The 17,541-nt window shown below is 42.1% G+C and overlaps 1 protein-coding gene across 2 annotated transcripts in view; it reads right to left on the reverse strand.

The window, feature by feature from the left end:
* Window positions 1-17,541, reverse strand: part of LOC106086606 (uncharacterized) — a 302,723-nt gene that overhangs the window by 255,939 nt on the left and 29,243 nt on the right. The window lies entirely within an intron of this gene.

A 17,541-nucleotide genomic window follows, 5' to 3' on the forward strand; every position in this document is an offset into this window, starting at 1 on the left:
TTTTAAATGAGGAGCGCGTAGCATCATCCTGCAAAGTCGTATTAGTTTTGCAAACTCAAACTCAGACTTGGCCTGAAAAACTTTTGAACTTAAAGGGCTGTCGAAGGCGGTTTCGTAGTCAATGAAAAAATGGGAGGTTTTTATTTGTCCTTCTGGGGTCTTTCCTAAGGATTTGACGCAGTGTTAATATGTGGTCTATAGTGCAATTACCAGGTTTAAGCCACAATGATAGGGCCCAATTATTTCACCAGCTTTAGACTTTAATCTTTCACAAAGTCTCTTGTATGCGATGGGGAGGAGACTTACGATATTCCTCTGTAGTTTCTTGTGTACGGGACATAGCATGCTAAGGTTCCAATCATGGGGTATGCGTTCTTCTAGCCAAATTGCGCAGACGAACTGATGCAAAACCCTTATTATCGTGTCGACTCTGGTCTTAAGCAGTTCAACCGGCAACCCATCGGCTCCTGCTGCATTATTGTTTTTCAATCGGTTTACTGCTACGTGGACCTTGTTTTGGTTAGATGGTACACATTCTATACTATCACCAGAGACATTTCTCCTCTATCCTTTTCTCCCGATACCTCTGCTTCAGGCGATAGAGCCTTGCAACTGATTGTATGGTCGCTCTGTATGAGGCATTTTTAGCTTCAGTAGCATTTTGGCACTCCTGGTCGAACCATGGGTTCCTTGGGCGAGGCTTTTGATACCCAAGTTCGGATGTTCCAGCTCTTTCCAATGATTGGGCAATGGTTTGACATTGCACTGCTATACCATCGGGACAGAGAGTGTTATATTTAAGCAATTGGTTCTGCTGAGTGGAGTATGCCGTTGCCATCTTTCCGATATCCAACTTCGGTGCGACGTCAGATCTTACGTTTCGCGCCACACTAAGAAGTATGCGAATCTTTGCTAATGATCCAAATTGATGTTCGACCCTCGGATCGAACGTACATCCAAGACACTGATTGAATGCCTTAAATCCATCACAACATCATCTATTTGGTTTCTTGTATTTTGATCGGGTGACAGTCATGTGGCAGTGTGAATCCTTCCATGTTGGAATCTGATGCTGCTAACTACTATGTTCTTTGCCGCGGCGAAGTCTATTAGCCTCAATCCATTATCAGAAGTTCTTAGTGTAGGCTAAATTTTCCAATTGTTGGGCCAAAGATGCTTTCCTTCTCATATTCTATTTCTAGGCGCTCGTAGAAAATATCTTTGGTCTGTTCGTACTTATCTTCTGTGGGGGCATGGGCACAAATAAGGCTGATGTTCAAGAATTTGGCCTTTATTCGGATTGTGACTGTGACCGGAGTAAACCTGGAGATACGATTTTTCAGTCTCCGACTAACCACAAATCCACAGCCAAATTCATTCCTTGTTTCATGACAGCTATATTATAGGGCGTCACCACACGGTGTTTTTGTGGAGCCCTTCCCGCACTTCCTGTAAGGCGATCATATCCGCCTTGTACTTCTCCAATACATCTGCCAGTGCTTACACTGCACCCTCTCTATAAATAGTGAGGATATTCCAGGTGCAGATACGCAAATCACGGTCCTTACAATGTTTGCAGGGGTCATCAACAAAGGGGGAATCTTTCCGTTTCGGCTGAAATGAGCGGCCGAGTCATCGAAAACTGGGTGCAACGTATTGACTGATGCAAACGTGCCTGCGGTGGCCATTTCAGCGAAGAAGAGTTCCATTCATACTTGTTTTGCCGATAGTAAAATTTTTGAAATACCTCAAATAGTTTGCGTTTTATTAAAAAAAGACAAGTAAAAGCGTGCTAAGTTCGGCCGGCCTGAATCTTGGGAACCCACCACCATGGATTCTGATTAAATTTGAGAGCTTTATCTGGTTATAGATCGATTTGGACCGTAACAAAACACTACGTGCAAAAATTCAGCCAAATCGGTTTCAAATTGAGGCATCCAGTGGCTCAATCAGTCAAAGATCGATTTATATGGGAGCTATATGAGGTTATGGACCGATTTGGACGGTACTTGGCGCAGTTGTTGGAAGTCATAACAGAACACTATGTGCAAAATTTCTGTCAAATCAAACAAAAATTGTGACCTCCAAGCGCCCAAGAAGTCAAATCGGTAGATTGGCATACATGGGAGTTGTACCAGCTTATAGACCGAATTAAACCCTACTTGGCACAGTTATTGGAAGTCATAACAAAACACTATGTGCAAAATTTCAGGCAAATCTGACAAAAAAAAGTTAAATCAGGAGATCGGTTTATATGGGAGCTATGTCCAAGTCTTAACCGATATGACTCATTTGCAATCCCCAATGACCTACATCAATATTAAGCATATGTGCAACATTTCAAGGAGGCCACCGTAGCGCAGAGGTTAGAATGTCCGCCTATGACGCTGAACAGCTGGGTTCGAATCCTGGCGAGAAAAAATCAGAAAAATTTTTAAGCGGTGGCTTTCCCCTCCTAATGCTGGCAACATTTGTGAGGTACCATGCCATGTAAAACTTCTCTCCAAAGAGGTGTCGCACTGCGGCTCGCCGTTCGGACTCGGCTATAAAAAGGAGGCCCCCTATCATTGAGTTTAAACTTTAATCGGACTGCACTCATTGATATGTGAGCAGTTTGCCCCTGTTCCTTAGTGGAATGTTCATGGGCAAAATTTGCATTTGCAAAATTTCAAGTGGCTAGCCTTACGCTTTTGACCGCTATCGTGATTTCTACAGATGGACGGACGGTCGGACAAACGGATGGATGGTCGAACAATCGTATCAGCACCACGAAAATTGTCATCAATAAACCGCTCCATATGAGTCCCATATTCTTCTGTTCGCATAAAAATCATCTTAAAGGGTTTTTGGGTTAAACGTTCTGTATATCCAATACAGAAAAGAACAACATTTATTTTCAACTGTATTATGCCGTGGCCAATTTCTCTGTCCACTTTGCCATAGTGCTATAGCGCTGTGTGCTTCCAAGTGCTTCGAGTGACATACAGCCATCACAATATAAACCAGAAAAATGTCTTGTTCTAACCCACTGTGATAGCTTTGCATAAGTCACACAGCTTTATGGGAAGTTTCCTTCTCGAAGAATACACCCAAGAAGAAAACCCCAGGAAAACAAAAACAGAAGCATATGCGATGGAGGCACAAACAATTGTGCTTCCCATACCCAACTAGCGCAACGAACCTTCATAGAATACCCGTAATCAATGACCAAGTCCAAAGACCGTGGTCGCCAAAGATTCAGGCGCAGTGTGCAAACCTGTGCCGCCAATGTAAACTACAGAGATTTGCAAATATGAACATGCTCGTGGATGCAAATATTTATGCAACTGTGCGTATTTGTGCCACAATAACTCAAATTTCACCAATGGTTTTGTTGACATTGTTTTGGGCGATATGTTCGTTCATTGATTCATTATGGCAAGTAACATAATCGGGGGTTCGAGCAATGCTGTGAACATTTCAATGTTTTGTTTATAATATCTTCGCAGTTAGTGAAGCATCTAAGGAGAAATTGTCCAACCCGCCACTGTCCAGTGTCCTGAGGAAGAGTGGTTCCACAGCTTTCCCACCTGCCACTGATTGCGTACGGAAGCTCATCATGACAAGTTCTAACGAATCTTGTGAGGATAAACTTCTGGTGGAATCGGAAGACAAGGCTAGCACAACAGTGGTAGGGCTTCTGAATCCTGACTATGGTCCGGTTTCAACAGATAACTCTCCATCATTTTAAGGCCGCTTCGGCGGCACTAAAGATCCTCCTGATGGCAGGGGGATTTGACGTGGTTCTTATCCAGGAGCCATGGGTGTGTTGGGAAATGGTTTGTGGAATAAGAATTCCGGGATTTAAACTACTCAAGGGTACGGGGAATGGGAGACGCGGAGCCTGTATTCTTGCAAAGAATAGTCTTAACGTTTTGCTTCTTCCATCGCTAAGCACTGAAGATTTAGTAGTAGCCAGCCTTGAGTCTCATTACTGGCTGGCTTCGCTATATATGGCACACGATTCAGAGATGCCGCCTTCAAAGTCGCTGGCTGAAGTCGCCTCTGTAAGTAAGAAGAGCCTCAATGTAGGAAGGGACGTTAATGCACATCACCCGATATGGAAAAGTTCGGATGTCAACGAAAGGGATGAGCTGCTTATTGAATATATTATAAGTTGTAATCTAGCGATTTGTAATAAAAGGGATAAACCTACCATTATTACCAGAAACTGGCATGAGTTACTAGATATTACCTTTGTATCGGAAGATATAAGTGGAAGAATATGCGACTGTGAAGTTTTGCATGACCACAGCTTCTCTGGTCATCGTTATATTAGTTTCAGCCTTGGAGAAAATACTGCAGAAGTGGTCCCTCGGCTAAACCGAAGAATGGGATATATTTCCACACAAATTCTGCACGTCTATCCCTTGTAGACCAGAAAAGGAAGTAGAAACTAGGGAGGATTTAGGCATAGTGGTCAAGCGGATCACTAAGACCCTGAATGACTCGCTTGTGTCACCATGCCCTAGTGTCAAGCCAAGGGGCAAACAGCGACCGCCATGGTAGAACCCAGGATTGGGATAAATTTCCACACAAATTCTGCACGTCTATCCCTTGCAGACCAGAAAATTAAGTGGAAACTAGGGAGGATTTAGGCATAGTGGTCAAGCGGATCACTAAGACCCTAAATGACTCGTTTTTGTCAGCATGCCCTAGTGCCAAGCCAAGGGGCAATCAGCGACCGCCATGGTGGACCCCAGAGCTGTTTGGTCTAAGGAAGGACTGAAGAAAACTCTCCAACAGAGCAAAAGCCTCAAGAGCACCACACGATTGGGACATCTATAAGGTTGGGCTAAGAAAATATTAGAGCGAGCTGAGAAAGGTTCAGAACAAATCCTGGGTAGAATTCTGCAGCTCCGTGGGGGATACATCTGAGGCGTCTAGGATAAGGAAGACTTCATCATCGAGACCAGAAGTCCGAGAATATATGGGCAATGTCTAGTGAGAACACACTAGAACTGCTCGTTGATACACATTTTCCGGGAAATTCTCCAACGAACAAAGTGGAGGCAGTAAAGGTTATCACTGGTTTGCATTCGTCTAAGCCGAAAATCCTTTGGGCGATAAGAAGTTTCGACTCCTTTAAATCGCCAGGCCGTGATGATGTAACACCGGTTGAATTACAAGCTGTGTCTGATAGACTGGTCCCCTGGCTTAGGGAGATATATTCCGCTTGTATCTGCATGTCTATATACCTGTGGGTTGAAGGGACAAGAAGGTCATTTTCATTGCGAAAGCAGGAGAACCCTACCACACGAAGGCGAAAGATGTTCGTCCTATTAGTCTGTCATCCTTTATGCTGAAGACTCTTGAGAGGTCGATAGAAACATGTCTTAGGGCAAAGATCCCTGGAGATCACCTGTCGTGGCACCAGCAGCATATAGTAAAGGCGAATCAATTGAAATAGACCTTCACGACCTAGACGGCTACATGGAGGGGTTTCTCGTTGTCAAGGAATATACAATGGTAGCATTTCTTAACATTGAAAGAGCTTTCAATAATGGAAAACCGAGGTCAATCATGAAGGAGTTGCAGTTTCTGGGCATCAACTCTACCTTAAGAAAGTTTATTAATAACTTACTTACTAAAAGATGCATTACGGCAGGCTTGGGATCTGTGGATATAAAAAGATGGGTTAGCAGAGGAACACCTCAAGGAGGTGTACTGTCTTCTCTACTTTGGAATATAGCCATTAACAATATATTATTGTCTCTGGAAGAAAAAGGTGTAAAAGTGACCGAGTATGCTGATGACGCGGTTAGCAGTGACGGGAAACTCAATACAGGGGGCAAACGATGAGACCATCACCCACTCCCAAGAAGCCCATCTAATGGAGCACCAATAATTAAAGTCATCCAGACAAACCTTCACCGGGGGGAGAGAGCTACGCACGCTCTGATAGAGAAAATCAGCAAGGTGAAGATTCACATTATCTTAATTCAGGAGCCATGGACGCCTAGGAACAAAGTTTCTGGACTGAACCATATCAACTACCAATTAGTCTATGCGTGTTTTGTCATAAAAATGTAAATTATATTTCCTAACCAGAATTGTCAATGTCGGATGCAACACTGATGAGCCAGGGAGACGGTGGAGCATACCTGGTATCATCTTTTCTGGCTTTGGACTCTCCAAAACCGCCAAGCACATCGGATGTGCAACGGCTGGAGAGGAAAGTAAAACAGACAAGAAACGATGCAAACTCTCACCACATTTCGTGGGATAGTACCAACATTAATAAGCGGGGCCAAGCCCTGGCAGAATTCTTGTATACTAACGGCCTAATAACAATCAATATTGGTAACACCGCTACCTTTGTTAATAGTATTAAGGAGGGAGTTTTAGATGTGACAATGTGTTCGGAAAATCTAATCGATGAGGTCAGCATTGGAGGCTCTCCATGGAGCATTCTTTCCAACGCCGAATTCGATATGTTTCGGTTATAAGTTGAAACCCAATTGGCCAAAATTCGGAAGACTACTCAGAAGAAGACTTGGGCAAGATAATTAGATTGTCCAAGCATAGAAGACGACAATGTCAACAGGATTACGACTGCACTTGTGGAGTCTTTCAATGATAGTTGTCCTCTTTGAGAAAGAAAATCAGCCCAAGAAAAACCCTGCTTGAACAGGGAGATTCGCAATATTGGGAAAGAAGTCAGCAGACTTTATAACAGAGCATGTCGTAAAAAAGCGGAAGTTTTTGTGCAACCTGGTCGATAGCGTTAATGACGCCGCCAAGATGAAAAAGTTTGTCTCAAAACCCTATGTCCAAACTGAAACGTTAGTAGACGACATGGGAGTGAGAGCAAAGACAATGGGGGACATGTTGGGGCTTTTGATGCAAACCCCATTTCCACAGGAAACGACGGAACTCACGGGGACAACGGAATCTTGAAATAATGAGGTTGATCGAATGCTTATCATAACGGAATTTATGGTGAAGGAAGCCTCGACGAGCTTCCAATGGAATATTTCCGGCGTTACTACAAAAGGAGGCCGACTATCCGGCCAAAATTTTTACAGCGTGTCTAGGCCTAGCATTTACTCCGAAAGCCTGGCTGGAGGCAAGGGTGGTGTTTATACCCAAGCCCTGCAAGGCAAGATGTGCGACACAAAAGGCCTACAGACCTATAAGCCTTCGATCTTTCTACTCAAAACCATGGAACGCATTGTGGTTGCCATGATAAAGAGTACGACATCCAGCAAACTGCTTAAATACAAACAGCATGTCTATGTCAAGGAAAGGTCGGTGGAGACTGCCCTGTACGAGGTTGTGCATACAATTGAAGAATCCTTCGATGCCAAAACGTACACACTGGTGGTATGAATTGACATCGAGGGGGCTTTTAACAATGTACGGACCGACACATTGATCTAATCCTTAGAACAGGACCGAGTCCTTAGAGACTGGATAAACCATATGCTAAGGAATAGGTGGATAAATTGCGTGCCCCATAGCATCAATATAAGGGAGAAAGTGGCACAAGGCACGCAACAGGGAGCCATTTTATTGACCTATTATGGATGCTTATTGAGGAGGGATTTGAATAAGAATCCGATCCAGCTATGCAGAAGGGCCGAAAGGGTCTTGCATATGGGATATGACTGGGCTAAACCCAGGAGTCTCAATGTTAACCCAGATAAGACTGAGATATGCTTGTTCACGAGGAAGACGAAGGTGGGCCAATTTAACGCACCATGTTTCCTCAACGAAATGATTTCGATAACTGATAAGGTCAAATACTTAGGTATGATCTTGGACAGGAAACTGAATTGGAAGTGTCACATTCAGGAGCGTACTGAGAAGGCTCACAGATGTTGGGCACTATGTAGACGGGCCGTTGGCTCGAATCCTAGGATAGTCCACTGGCTCTACAGGAGCTTGATTAGACCAATACTTTCTTACGCCTCAGTAGTTTGGTGGACTGCTATGGAGAAAAAGTGCAACATAAGGACCATACAACAGGTTCAGAGAACATGTTGTCTTGGCATAGGCGGAGCGATGAGGACCACGCCCACTAGGGCACTGGAGACTACTAGACTAGATATCTGACCCATTGGTAAGGCGATGGGAGAATGGATTGAGGATGGGAGCAGCTCATACCATCGCAGTATAATCGGGGCGACGATAGGAAACCTGGAAGGAAGGGAGAGATTTCTGATCGAATACCTGAGATGAGCCTTGAGGTCGAGTGCGAGGCACTGCTGCCAGCGGCATAGTCTTGGATTGACGGAACCCTAGTATTGTCATCTGGAAGGTTCATGTTACACGGATGGATCAAAGCTAGAGGACAGAGTGGGCCTGGGTGACTACATTGAGAACCCAGGGACTGAGATCTGTTTTAGGCTGCCTGACCATAATACGGTTCTATAGGCGGGGGATACGGGCTTTCACGGAATGCGTGAGGTGGTGTGGTGCTAACGCGAGCATATCGAGTGTGAACATCTTTACGGACAGTAAAGTAGCCATAAGGGCAATAACAACCAGGACGGTGAGGTCACGAACAGTCTTGCAGTTTAAGAAGGAAATTAACGCCTTCTCTAAGGATGCCAAAATCCTCATCGTTTGGTGCCGGGCCATAACGGAGTAAGGGGGAATAAAAGGGCAGACGTCTACAAAGAGAACTGCCGTCTAAAAATAAGGGCCTTTGTAGACGAATGCGCATGCAACTCTGTGGAACAGCAAAACGTTTGGTAGGAGGTTGAAATCCTATGGGGGGATCCAGATCGTGAGAAAACGAGGCTATTACTGAAAGGAAGTAAGAAGGAGGCCAGTATAGCTATTGGTATCATAATGTGTTCCGTTGGGGTATATAAGATTCGACCCGCCCGAACTTAGCCTGCTTTTACCTGCTAGTATTTTAAAACTTGAAACGGCTATAAATTCCAATTGGAGTTCTGACCCTTTTTAATGGCGGTCACAACGACCAAACAATAATTGGACGTTGTGATCGTTTAAATATAGGTCATAACGCCCAAATAACATTTTGAGCGTTATGGCTCCTGGGTATTATGACTCGTCACCGGCGGCCCCACGCTCTTGACCCCAAATAATAATTTCATCATCATCGTCATCGGCTACCACACCATGTTGTCTCGATCGGCCTACATGTCCAATTGATGGACTTTTCTGGTAGCGGGCGGTATCCAGCAAATAATTTCAGAGTCGTACTCTAGTCTCAAAGACCTTTCATTTGTGCACCACATTGTCCCGACCGGCCTACATATTTTCTTGGGAGAGAGGGCGGCCTCCACCCTAGACCTCTATTTATAAATTTAGATTTATACCCTACTCTCAATCTGCCATATCAACCAAATCAGCCTGAATGGCAATATGCCGGACATAAAATGTAGTTGTTTGTCTTGGCTCCAAGAAATAATTTTATATTCGCACTATACTCTGAAAGACCTTACATTTGAGTATCATATTCCACCAATCGGTTTATATGTCCTTTGTCCTTTTGGAAATGAGGTGGCCACCACACAATTGCGGGCAAAGTTTGTGTTCTGTCTAATCTCCACATTCGAATATCTTTCAATTGATACTCATATTGTCCCCATTCTGTCCTTCCATTGGCTTTTGGGGTGGGGCGTTCCCTAAGTAGCTTGGTGTGAAAGCCGTCTAAAAACCCTAATACCTCCTAAAACGGGAATTAAGGACGATAAGAACAATGTAGGTCTAAAATTTAAGGCACTTAAGCCTGGAGAAAGAATGTGGTATCGCAACTGGGGACTAATTTATGGGAGGGATAATCACAATAGGCTATATAGTTTTTGGATATCGGAAAGGGGGCGGACGTTCCCCCTAACCCCTACAGTAGGGCGGACCTTCCCTTCTACGCAAACATAAAAACGTAGCGATCGAGACAATATGGGACTCAAATGAAAGGTAATCAGGAGCAGAGTACGAATTTCATATTAGAAATTGGGTCCGAGTAACTGGCGGGCCGACACAACCGTAAAACCCCCCTAAGTAGGTTTATAGGACTATCATGACAATATGGGACTCAGATGAATGGTATTCGGGAGTAGATTGAGGAAATGGGAAGAAGGGAGGAGCAGGATTTTTAATTGGTTGATATCGGACCCTCTCCCGTTACCCCAAAAACACCACCCAAAAGTGGACTGATGCAGTATGGGCATCAAATAAAAGGTATTGAAGAGTATAATGCGAACATAATAATAAAAATTAGGTTCAAGTAGCCAGGAAGTCGCCCTAGCCCGAAAACACCTCCAAGCCGGCAAATTGAACGTTCATATCAATATGGGGCTCCAACGAAAGATATTCGGGAGCAGAATACGAATTTGGTATGCAAAATCAAACTGAAGTATAGGGGGTCACACAAACCCCCCGAAAATGTCCCAAATGGACACATTACGAATCTGGTATGCAAAATCAGATTGAAGTATAGGGGGTCAAATCAACCCCCCGAAAATGCCCCAAATGGGCACATTTTCCAATGGGACTCGGCTTGTTTGTTTCTTCCGTAGAATCAAAAGCGACTGAACCGATTTTCTTAGAATTTTCGCAGATTGTGTAGTTTGGTCTGGAAGAAAACATACGCTACATAATTTTTATACCCACCACCGTAGGATTGGGGGTACATTCATTTAGTCATTCCGTTTTCCCTACAAAGTATATATATATTTCGGATCGTCCTAAAATTCTAAGACGATTTAACGATGTACCTGTGTCTTTCCGTCTGTTGTAATCTCTCTACAGCCTTCAAAAATTGAGATATTAATCTGAAATTCGACACAGATACGTGTTTTTGATACACGCTGGTTTAGTTCTTGAACGGGCCAAATCGGACCATATTTGGATATAGCTGCTATATAGACCGATCTGGCGATAAAGGGTGTGATGCCCATAAAAGCTTTATTTATTACCAGATTTAGCTGAAATTTGAAACAGTGAGTTGTCGAGCCTTCCGTTATCCGACCTAAATAAGGTTCAGATCGGACTATATTTGGATATAGCTGCCATATAGACGATCTGCCGATAAGGGGTCTGAAGTCCATAAAAGCTTTATTTTTTAACCGATTTCGCTGAAATTTGAAACAATGAGTAGTTTTAGGACTCCCAACATCCTTCCCCAATATGGTTCAGATCGCACTATAGTTAGATATAGCTGCCATATAGACCGATCTCCAGGTAAAGGGTCTGAAGCCCATAAAAACTTCATTTTTTAACCGATTTCGCTAAAATTTGAAACAGTAAGTAATTTTAGGCCATCTGACCCAAATATGAAAAAGATCAGACTGTATTTAGATATAGCTGTCATATTCCGATTAAGAATCTGAAGCTCATAAAAGCTTTATTTATTACCCGATTTTGTTGAAATTTCAAATACAAAATTTAACAGTGACTTTTATTTATTAGACCACTCAATATCCGTGCCGAATTTGGGTGCATAAGTTATCTAATTTGCACCGGATTGTGACGAAAGGGGGTTTACATATATACCCGAGGTGGTGGGTATCCAAACTTCGGCCCGGTCGAACTTAATCCCTCTTCACTTGTTTGATATCGGTTGGGGGCAGACCCTGCCCCATACCCCAAAAACACCACCCAAAATCAAAAGTGGGCCGATAGGCACAATATTAGTATCAAATGAAAGGTACTAGAGATTAGCAAACGTATATAGTACTATAATTTTGGGTTCAAGTGCCCAGCGGGCCGTTCCAACCCCAAAACTCATCTAAACACATATATTCTACGTTCATGTCAATATGGGACTCAAATAAAAAGTATTTGGCAGAAAATTACAAATATGGCATATAAAATTAGATTCAAATAAGGGGAGGTCTTCCCACCCCCAAATACCCCCAAATGGGCACATTAGACAACTATGGCTATAAGGATCTCAAATGAAAGGTATTTGGGAATAGATTACGAATATGACATCAAAATTTACGTTCAGGCCTAGGTGGCGCTTTTTCTCCTAAAAATACGAAAAATAGGTTCATTGATATGAGTCAATGAACCTATTTTTCGTTCTTATTCTTCATCACTATGGAACGCAAGATATTTGAGAGTAGACAAGTAAGAGTGTGCTAAGTTCGGCTGGGCCGAATCTTATATACCCTCCACCATGGATCGCATTTGTCGAGTTCTATGCGCGGTATCTCTTTTAAGGCAAACAAAGAATATTGAATAAGAACTGTTATGCTATTGGAGCTATATCAAGTTATAGTCCGATTCGGACCATAAATGAATGCTGAACATTGTAGAAGTCATTGTGTAATATTTCAGTTCATTCGGATAAGAATTGCGCCTTGCAGGGGCTTAAGAAGCAAAATCGAGAGATCGGTTTATATGGGAGCTGTATCAAGCTATTGATCGATTCAGACCATATTAGACACGTATGTTGAAGGTCATGAGAGAAGCCGTTGTACAAAATTTCTACCAAATCGGATGAGAATTGCGCCCTTTAGAGGCTTAAGAAGCCAAAATCCCAGATCGGTTTATTTGGCAGCTACATCAGGTTATGTACCGATTTGCGCCATACTTAGCACAGTTGTTGGAAGTCATAAAAAAACACCTCGTGCAGAATTTCAGCCTAATGGGATGAGAATTGCGAGCTCTTTTGGCCCAAGAAGCCAAGATCCATATACACCGATGTACATGACAGCTATACCAGATTATAGACCGATTTGAATCATACTTAACATAGTTGTTGGAAGTGATACCAAAACACTACGTGCAAAATTTCACTCAAATCTGACGAGAATCGTGCCCTCTAGAGGCTCAAGAAGTCAAGACCCAAGATTGGTTTTCATGGCAGCTATATCAAAACATAGAGCGATTTGAACCATACTTAGCGCAGTTGTTGGAAGTGATATCAAAGTACCTAGTGCAAAATTTCAGTCAAATCAAAATTTCAAAAGTCAAGATCCCAGATGGGTTTATATGGCAGCAATATCAAAACATGGACCGATTTACAATCCCAACCGACCTACACTAACAAAAAAGTATTTGTGCTAAATTTCAAGCGGCTAGCTTTACTCCAGCGAAAGTTAGCGTGCTTTCGACAGATAGACGAACGGACAAATGGACGGATGTGGCTAGATCGACTTAAAATGACATGACCATCAAGAATATATATACTTTATGGGGTCTCAGACGCATATTTCGAGATGTTACATACAAAATGACGAAATTAGTATACCCCCTTCCTATGGTGGAGGGTATAAAAATGAATCTGATATCCAATTTCGGAGCCAAGTGTTTGGGGGTGCGCCCTAAGGCACCACTTTAAATGAATTTCATTTCCCACTATGGCAATATGGAGCTCATATCATCGATATTTAGGAGTAAAGAAGGAATTTGATATCTATTTTCAGGGTTTATATATTGTTTAAAACTGAATTGCATTGAGACGCATTTTTCTGTGCAATAATGCTTAATGGGTTATTTCATCATGAATAAAATTATGTCGATTGGCTAGAGGATGCGTGCAAGACAACCAAACATGAAATCATGAGTTCAAATCATACGGTAAAAAAAATTATGATATCGGATGTTAGGGTGATAGTAGAGAGAGTGACATAGAAAAAACCCGAGAGCAAAACAGTAAATGAACGAGACAAGGCAGCGCGAGCCTAACAAAAAAAATTAAAAAACCACCACAACACCGAAGCTATGCAGTTTGGTTAAATGTTTTTTTGTCTTGCCTTTGGATATATGGTTGTTGTTCTTATATGTTGGCTTGCAACGCCTTTCAACAAACAATTTGTACTTTCAGTCGTTGAGATTTAAAACAAATTGTTGCAGGAAAATTAACAAATTTCGTCGTCGCTTTTTCGACAAAAGTTGTTGTTTTTTTCAAAATTATTTTTATCTGTGTAGTTGGTCTAAACAAACACAAGTTATACAAGAAAACAACTAATTCTTTGCCACACAAAACAAAAATCTGCCAAAATTAAACATAATTTGAGGAACAACAGAAAGGAGTCGCAAATACGCGGAAGTTTCCAAAATGCAAAATACGCTGTGTGGTCTATACTTTGGCAAGTTCTAATACAGCCGGCGGCAATACAATGTTTTCCCTTAACATTCGAAAATCCTTTCAATTGTTTACTTTACTTTAATTTTTAATGTTCTGCAGCACGTCTTCTGAGGAACTTTCAAATGTTTATACTGAAAATATTTTGTTTACATTTTGGCGAATGAAAATTTCCGCATTCTTAGGTGTATGATGGGATATGGGTTAACTACAGATCAAATGCAAACGCATAAAGCAATCAATGAACCCCAATTCAATTTGTTGCCACAAAAAAGAGAACAAATCGAAGCTATCAGAGAATTGAGAAAAATTTTAAATGTTGCCATATGCAAATTATCTGCGGTGGACCAGTTCTTGCATAATTAAATATTTGCATGTCTGTGCGTTGACAGCAATCCTTCAGCACTTACTTGGTTGTATATACCAGACTCAGATATTCAAATGAAGGGGGGAGGGATTTGTATAAACCCCATAGTTTATGAAGTAGATATTTACATAAGTGCGTGGGTTACTCCTATCATCACCATTGCGACCTAATTTCTAACAATAGAAGTTGCATAAAGCTTAGGTTTGCACACTTCACTTGCATTGAAGAATTCAACCATCATTAAATGTTTTAAATGAACCAAAGGGAGCAACCAATGGATTTACAACAGCAGTGGCCACAGCACATAATCAATAGTCCAGCTAAACAAGTACAGATTGGCTTTAATTTGTTGCCACTAAGTATTGCCGTTGGTGGTGATGGTGCTGATGATGGTGATTGGGGCAGCGGCGTCTAATATGTGGGTCATAAAACTAATTAAATTAGAACTCAACGCACTCAAGTGATTGCTATCGAGAACATCTCCCCAAGATTCCAAAAACGCCATGAAAGATGCCTACAGCCAAACATCATGAGGCAACACAAGTGTACTATGGTGGCATGGATGGATGACTGACGGAAGAATAGTTGGATGGATGGATGACTTGCTTTGTCTTGGGCTATGACAAGAGATTTGTTGGCATTTGATCTTTGAAGAATGGTTTTTCTTCTGCTTTTTCTTCGTCGATTTTTTTTGGGGCAATCCCTTCTTTAATTGAGTTTATCGACCAATTTTAAAGTGCCGGAATAGAAAAACACCATCATCTTGTGCCGAGTAAAAAGTATTGAAAACATATGGAACGGCTGGCAGGTTGGCGAGTACGCCGAACACACCAGCACATAATTGTTGAGCAAACAAACCCATTAAAGTGATCCAATCAAAATGTTTCTTGTGAGTGAGTACAATAATCTGTTAATGATTTGCCAGATCACTTTTGCGACACACATAATTACGATGAGTTGAAGTTGAGTTGTACAAGTGGTTTGTATTAAGAAATCAACTTCCTAGAAACACAATAACGTTTTTCGAAATTTCATGTTTATGGGAAATTTTAAGAGATTTTAGATTTGTGTTTAAAGATGAATATGCGCAGCTTCAACTTCAACTTTTATCTAAGGTGAAGACCAAAAAGTCGGTAAAAAACCAAGTGAAGGGAAATGGCGAAACGGAGTGTTAGAAATTCATAATGCAAATGGCCAACTTCAATGGGAGACCAGTATTCACTCATTGTAGGCGAGAAGGTAAAGAAGAAATGTGATCAGACTAGAGGTTTTTTATCGATGCTATTGGCGAAATTGAAAAACAACGAGCAAAAGCACTCTTTGTTCGGCCGGGCCGCATTTTTGAAACCCACCACCATGGATTCTGCGTAAAATTGGCCCAAAAAATATAATTAGTTGAAAGGCATGATTGTACTCTAGCTTCTAGGAACCGAACAAAGATAATCGAGATCGGTTTATATGGCAGCTATATCAGGTTGTAGACCTATTTGGACCGGCACAGTTGTTGGAAGTCGTAACAGAACACCACGTGCAAAATTTTAGCCAAATTGGAAAAAAATTATGGCTTCCGGAGGTTCAAGAAGTGAAATCGGGAGAACTGTTTATATGGAAGCTATATCAGATTATAGACCGATTTACATCGTACTTGGCACAGTTGTTGGAAGTCGTAACAGAACAACACGTGCAAAATTTAGACAAATTGGACAAAAATTGTGGCTTCCAAGGGCTCAAGAAGTCAAATCGGCAGATCGGTTTATGAGGGAGCTATATCTGGTTATAGACCGATTTGAACCGTACCTGGCACAGTTGTTGGAAGTCATAACAGAACATCATGTGCAAAATTTCAGCCAAATCGGACAAAAATTGTGGCTTCCAAGGGCTCAAGAAGTCAAATCGGGAGATCGGTTTATATGGGAGCTATATCTGGTTATAGACCGATTTGGATCATACTTGGCACAGTTGTAGGAAGTTATAATTGTGGCTTCCAGGGACTCAAGAAGTCAAATCGGGAGATCCGTTTATATGGGAGCTATATCTGGTTATAGACCGATTTGGACTTTACTAAGTACAGTTGTTAAAAGTTGTAACAGAACCCTACATGCAAAACTTCAACTAAATCGGATAAAAATTGCGGCTTCTAGGGGCTCAAGAAGGCAAATAGGGAGATCGGTTAATACGGGAGCTATATCGGGTTATAGGCCGATTTCAACCGCATTTCGCACAGTTGTTGGAAGTCGTAACAGAACACTATATGCAAAATTTATATTTTGCATATAATGTTATAGCCATATCGGACAACAATTGTGGCTTCCGGGAGCTTAAGAAGTCCAATAGGGAGATCGGTTAATACAGAAGCTATAACAGGTGATAGGCCGATTTCAACCGTACTTGTTGGAAGTCGTAGCAGAACACTATCTTTAAAATATTAGCCAAATCGGACAAAAAATGTGGCTTCCAGGGGCTCAAGAAGTGAAATCGGAAGATCGCTTTATATGGGAGCTATATCAGGTTATAGACCGATTTGAACCGTACTTGGCAAAGTTGTTGGAAGTCGTAACAGAACACTACCCAAATCGGGCAAAAATTGCGGATTCCTGGGGCTCAAGATGGGAGGCCACCGTAGCATGTCCGCCTATGACGCTGAACGCCTGGGTTCAAATCCTGGCGAGACCATCAGAAAAAATTTTCAACGGTGGTTTTCCCCTCCTAATGCTGGCAACATTTGTGATGCCATGTAAAACTTCTCTCGAAAGAGGTATCTGCGGCACTGCGGCACGCCGTTCGGACTCGGCTGTAAAAAGGAGGCCCCTTATCATTGAGCTTAAAACTTGAATCGGACTGCACTCATTGATATGTGAGAAGTTTGCCCCTGTTCCTTAGTGGAATGTTCATGGGCAAAATTTGCAATTTGGGGCTCAAGATGTAAAATCGGGAGATCGGGTTCCATGGGAGCTATATCAGGTTATAGACCAATTTCAACCGTACTAAGCACGCTTATTGGACGTCACAACAGAACACTACGTGCAAAATTTCAGCGCAATCGGATAACAACTGTGGCTTCTAGGGGCTAAATATTGTATATCAAAACGGGAGTTCGGGTTACATGGGAGCTATATCAGGT

The sequence above is a fragment of the Stomoxys calcitrans genome, chromosome 1 (assembly GCF_963082655.1).
Source record: "Stomoxys calcitrans chromosome 1, idStoCalc2.1, whole genome shotgun sequence".
Lineage (NCBI taxonomy): Eukaryota > Metazoa > Arthropoda > Insecta > Diptera > Muscidae > Stomoxys > Stomoxys calcitrans.